Here is a 5,781-nt window from a genome sequence, read left to right as displayed (position 1 = left end):
TAATCCCTCTAAAGGGAAGTACACACTGTTGTATAACTAATTATTTTATAATCTTTGTTTAGGGTTCTAAATGTAATCCTTTTTTTTTTTTTAATGCCTTTAAATGTTTTGTTCCACTTGTTATGTATGCATCGACATGCCTGATACAAGTAGGCTAAACCCTTTATAATGTCACTCAGATATATGAAATTGGTGGTGGATCAGGAACTTGTGCAAAGGGAATCATGGATTACATATTGTTGAATGCACCTACAAGAGTTTACAACAATATGACTTACACGTATGTCCTTGACTATACCTCCATGTAACTTGAATAATTGGATTTCTGTATTCTTCACATAAGCTATAGCATTAACAACCTTTAATCTAACCATGCTGCTGACATTATGTCAGACTAACAATTATAATGTCAAATGCTGCATATGTAGTAAATTTGGACATTCTTCTAAATGATCATTTATAGCTATTGAATTAAGTGTATTTTCTTACACATCTACTTTGTGTATGATTTTGACTGAACCAAATTATTAGATGAATAGCTTGTCAGGATTTCAAAATCCCATGTTTAACAAAAAAGTGAGGTTTTGATTCAGCAGTGGAGTTGGGCCTTTCTGTTCGCTTGAACTGTGTCCTATTGAGTGCCTTTTGTGCATTCATTATGAATAGTGTATCAAACTATACTTTTGGGTGGTCCTCACTTTTTCTTTGTTTGGATTGAAGTGTCTAATAGGAAGAGAACTGACAACACTAAAAGCTATTGCATATAATACGCAAATCAGATGATTAGTTGAAGCAGCCGGAATCAGGATAGAACTTCCCTAATTAGGATAGAATTAGGCTATTGCATATAATGCGCAAAAGTGATGAGATAAGGTTATCAATCTTGAAAGTTTATAGTTTTCTGAACCTGAATTTGACAAAATGTAAGCAAGAGCTTAGAAAGATAACTTCACATCTAACCTGACAGAGCAATATAATCTCCTTCTTGGAAACAAGCCACATGGCATTTCTCTTCCTACCTATTACCTTTTTAGTATTCAATTTACTACCATCTCATTTTTATACTCGTGCTATGAAGTTAGAATGCCAAAACATTGCAGCTCCTTTACTCTCTTCTTTGAATGGATATTTACTGCTCTGACTGTGGACCTAATTCAGTGGAACTATCTTTATTAGGCTTATTTTATAGACTGGGATATGAAGATTTATCACAATTGGGATCAATGTTTATAGCATGTATAAATTTTCTGATAAGAGTTAGTATTAAGATAAGTCGAAAAGAAAATATTCCATTGTTGGTGTTGATAGTTCTGCCAATGTACTTTGGGTTCTAGCTGATTAATCTTTTTAATATTGATGTCGATGTGTATGTGGCTTGTCTGCATCAAGTTAGCAATATATTGTGTGTATGTGAGTATTTCTACTGACTATAATTACAATCTTGTCAAACTATAGCTCAGTTGAAATCAGTCCCTTACTGGCTGAGCTACAAAGAGAAACTGTTGGAGAAGTTCGTAGTCACTTATCAAAGTTTCGAGTCGAATGCCGTGATGCTGCTGACAGGAAGGGATGGGGTATGGAGTCTTAACTTTCGTTTAATCATTATCTATATTTTGTCTAGTATAGAACTACTTATTGTTTTCATATAATATCTGTTCATGTAATACACCTAAAATCTTTACTAAACTGCTGTAGCTGTCTAGAAGATTGCCTAATCTTCTTGATAAGATTTCCCTATAACATCTATGCACGGAAAGACTTACATAAACAGAACTTTGCCTCAATTAGAGATATATAGAATTCTCCAGTCTAGCATTTAACATGAAGTGCCCATTATGTGGGTTTGCTTATCCCAGCTCAGTACTTTTCCATTTTTAGGTGGTTCTTATTTCACTGTGCAGTTGGTAACTGTGTGTAGTTTTCATACAATTTTATTTATTTGATAGGGGACGTGCAGCAAGAGCCATGCTGGGTAATAATGCTTGAGGTATTTTCTATCCTTGAATTGATAACATTATGTCTGATTAACTAATTATACTACTGAGTAATAGGAACAATGAATTTCGTATTTTTTTTTTACCATCTTTGTTGAATTTAGTGAATGAGAATATTGTTTATTGAAAATGTGGATTCCCAAATCAGGAGTTTTCATCATTGCATATATCTGAGCCTCTCCATCTATTGGCAATTGATTTCAGAGTTGGAACTTTCAATTTTAACATTGTTAAATGTGAGACAATACCAATGGACCATCTGAATTCAAAGTTGCCATAGCTAATCTTCCTAAGCAATGGGTAATCTGAACTCCAAAGTTATTGTAAATAAGATAGATTATGTAGCAATATTTGTAACACATTCATGATTGAATATTAAAATGATTATCTCTTAGAACTTAAGAACTTTAATTGCCTGCATAGAAACCCCCGAATCAACAACCTTAAGCTTATGCTCAACAACAATGTACACTAAATTTGCTTGGTGGGGATTTTGATGGGAAATCATAAGTGATGAAGATAGCCTAGGTGAGAACCCATCCTTGTCTGTAAGTCTGCCTGTGGTGGACTAGAAAGTTTGAAGTTGCAGACAAACAGAGTTGAGGTTGATTAACTGGAGAGATTGTGTGAGGATGAGAATTATAAGGAAAAAAAGAACAAGAGGAGAAAGCATTCTAGAGAGAAATATATTATGCATGACAAGAGGTGGTTTTAATAGACCTAGATACCACCCTAAAAGTTTGATGGAAAGTGGAGACATTGGCAGGTTTTTAAATGCTCATGGGAACTTTTTTTATTTCTTTATTTTGGTTATATTTTGGGGTGATAGATTGATAATCTGGTGAATATTGGGGGCTTTGCCATTTTGGATATTCGCTTATACAAAATACCTTTATGTACTGATGCAAAGACATAAATCTAAGTTATTATCTGTCTTTATGAGATACACATTGGATTAAGTTTCGTTATATATTTTAATATTTCCATTCTTTTCGATTGTATATTTGGACTTTAGCCAACAAAGGTTGTTAGCTGGAAGTTTATATATATTCCATGTAGTCTAAGGGAGTTCCAGTTAATTAATCTCTGGCCCGGGAGTGAAATCTGTCTCTTGTTCTTCCAGGTACTTGATAATCTTCCACATGATCTCATCTATTCTGAAAATCAAGTTTCACCATGGAAGGAAGTTTGGGTGGCGAACCAAGATGGGTAAGCAACATTGTGTATGCGCTATCCATAAAATGCAATATTGCAGCTTATATCTTGCTATGTTTGCATCTGAAATAACTGAATAGTTGAGTAAGAATAAATTATTCATATCAACTCGGTCAATTGGTCAATCTGACCTATTTCTCTAAAGTAAGGGTACTCGTTATGTTCCCATGAATATCTGTACTTTGGTAGGTCTGAACTTGTAAAAGTATTGAATTTCATTCCAGCTTTAACTGATCTTCTGGGATGGTTGATAGGAAAAGGTATTGAGTGTCCTTTAAGGTTTATACTGGTTATAAACTTATAATTATGTTTCCCTTCTGTCCACCATCATATTCGTTCTCCAATATCATTTGATATCATCTTATCTCTGACAAACCAAGTGGTATCAACCTTTTATTGAAACTGGTTAGATTAGATCATATTGGATGCTGACTGTTGTTGCTATCACTGATTCTGGTCTAATTTGAGACTGGATTACCTTTGTTTTTTTTTTTTTCTTTTCTTTTCCTCTGTCTATTGTTTTGAAGGAAGTGCCCAATTTTAAATAATTGATGAGTTATCAGTTAAAGTGTGTGCTCCTGGCGGTGGCTTGCCATATCCATGTCTTACTCATACTACGAGCGTAACATATCTCTGCTTATGTTTGCTGTGAAATAAGTTATGGAAAACCTGAACGCAAATTACATTTTGATTCCACTGAGCTCTTGTTGAAAACTTTGAGATCCTGATTTTGATTTTTCTGATTATGCTTTTTTGTTTTGTTGATAATTGATAGGGAAACACTAACTGAATTGTACAAGCCATTGCAAGACTCACTAATTAAGAAATGCATTAAGATCATCGACTTTGAGAAAAAACAGGATTCTCAAAGCAGTGCATTATTAAAAAGTGTTTGGTCTAAAGTCTACCCAAAACCTAGAAGAAGTTGGCTACCAACTGGTTGCTTGGTAAATCAATTTCTGTCTATTTGTTTTGTTTTATTTGGTTTTTTAGAAAACAAAATCATGCAATAGTGTTGTTTTTGATCATCCAGAAACTACTTGAAGTGTTACATGGAGCACTACCAAAGATGTCTTTGATTGCTTCAGACTTTAGTTACCTTCCTGACGTGAAAATACTTGGTGAAAGAGCTCCATTGGTTTCAACCAAGGTATGACTACTTTTTTGAGTTTTTTCTGATATACCTGTCATAATATTCATTTTTCTTTTTGAATCTATCATAACATTCTTTAAGTACTTGATTTGTTTGAATTTTAACGTTGGGATTGGAAATGCGTACTTGGTATTTATAATTCTGAGCCAATTTAAGCAACGGTAATCTAATTCTGGATTAGCCCAGCACAGCTCTAGATGGCGACAAGTTTATGTCATTCATGAAATGAAGTTGTATGTCCTGGAATTTGACCCATATGATGTCTAAAACCTAACCGTTCCTAGAAATGTTCCACCTTCACCCTTTGCATCATCAAAAACTATTCTCGTCCTTTCAATTTTGTGAAACCCTAAAAGTTGCCATCACATCACCTCTCCCCAATGCCATTCATATCTTTCTCCCACAAAGTTATTCCTCACACAAAGCAACACATTACAGGAGGCAATATATTTCCTGCAACTGATGGCAGCACCCCCTGTGTGGGCACTACCATCCGTCATAGCCGCCATAAGTTTTCTTTTCTCTTTCGCCTTCTCTATACTCGAGTGTGTTCATTAGATACTTCAAGAACATAAAGGTGTATTTAATATCTGGTGTGTGTGTGTGTGTGTGTTATATTCTAAATGGTGGGTTCCGACCATGGAGTAAATAGTATGGGATTGGTAATTATGCGTTTTAGTTTAACATACTTCTATGTTCACCTTGTTATACATGCTACTCAATTCTAGAGCAGAATAGTATTTCACTGGCAGTTAGCAATAATATGACTACTTTGATTTTCTCTATCTACAGAAAGATGGCAGCAGCACAGACTATGGTAGTTATCTTGATGCAAAGGTACAGCTTTTGTTTATTTATTCCTATACTTCTATTGTAATCTTACATGCCTGCACAAAATGCTGTTTATATCTCCATTACATTGCCGATGTTTTATGTTTTTTTTTATCCCTTAGCGTGATTAGGTGCATCACTGGAAGTATACAACATGGGTGTTGTGTTGATGCATCTTGTCCTTGTATAAAATGTATAGGAAAAATTCTTTTGCTTGTAATAATAAGCATTGCTATTATGACCCTTTCTTTTTTCTCTTTTATATTTTTTGTAGCACATATACTAGATTTTGAGTCGCTGAATTTGTTACACGTCATAAACTCTTACCTAAGGGCTCATGATGTGGACCAGATACTGTGGGATTCTGGTCTTTATTATAGGCATCTGCACTCTGCGGCTTTCAGAGAGTACAGGGATTTCCTTTTTATGTTATATAGTGTTGGTCATTAGTCGTCTTCTGGGTGATATTCAGATGCATTCTAATTACCTATAGATGGTTTGTTCTCGCTTGTTCTGTGGTGGACTACTTATCTACCGTTATATGCTTTATAATCTTCTGTATTTATTCACGATAGTCATTTTACGTAT

General features: G+C 34.5%; 1 pseudogene across 1 annotated transcript in view; it reads left to right on the top strand.

The window, feature by feature from the left end:
• The window catches only part of LOC101307585, a 13,580-nt pseudogene that overhangs the window by 2,989 nt on the left and 4,810 nt on the right, over positions 1 to 5,781 (top strand). Inside the window, exons 6-12 of the transcript XR_184583.1 lie at positions 180 to 280; positions 1,456 to 1,574; positions 1,947 to 1,987; positions 3,118 to 3,203; positions 3,985 to 4,156; positions 4,243 to 4,359; positions 5,155 to 5,199. The product of XR_184583.1 is annotated as an uncharacterized LOC101307585 (transcript). The remainder of the gene's footprint in view (positions 1 to 179; positions 281 to 1,455; positions 1,575 to 1,946; positions 1,988 to 3,117; positions 3,204 to 3,984; positions 4,157 to 4,242; positions 4,360 to 5,154; positions 5,200 to 5,781) is intronic.

Source organism: Fragaria vesca, linkage group LG4 (assembly GCF_000184155.1).
Source record: "Fragaria vesca subsp. vesca linkage group LG4, FraVesHawaii_1.0, whole genome shotgun sequence".
In the NCBI taxonomy this organism is placed as follows: domain Eukaryota; kingdom Viridiplantae; phylum Streptophyta; class Magnoliopsida; order Rosales; family Rosaceae; genus Fragaria; species Fragaria vesca.
The sequence above is the reverse complement of the archived record's forward strand: the minus strand, read 5'-3'. Positions and strand labels throughout refer to the sequence as shown.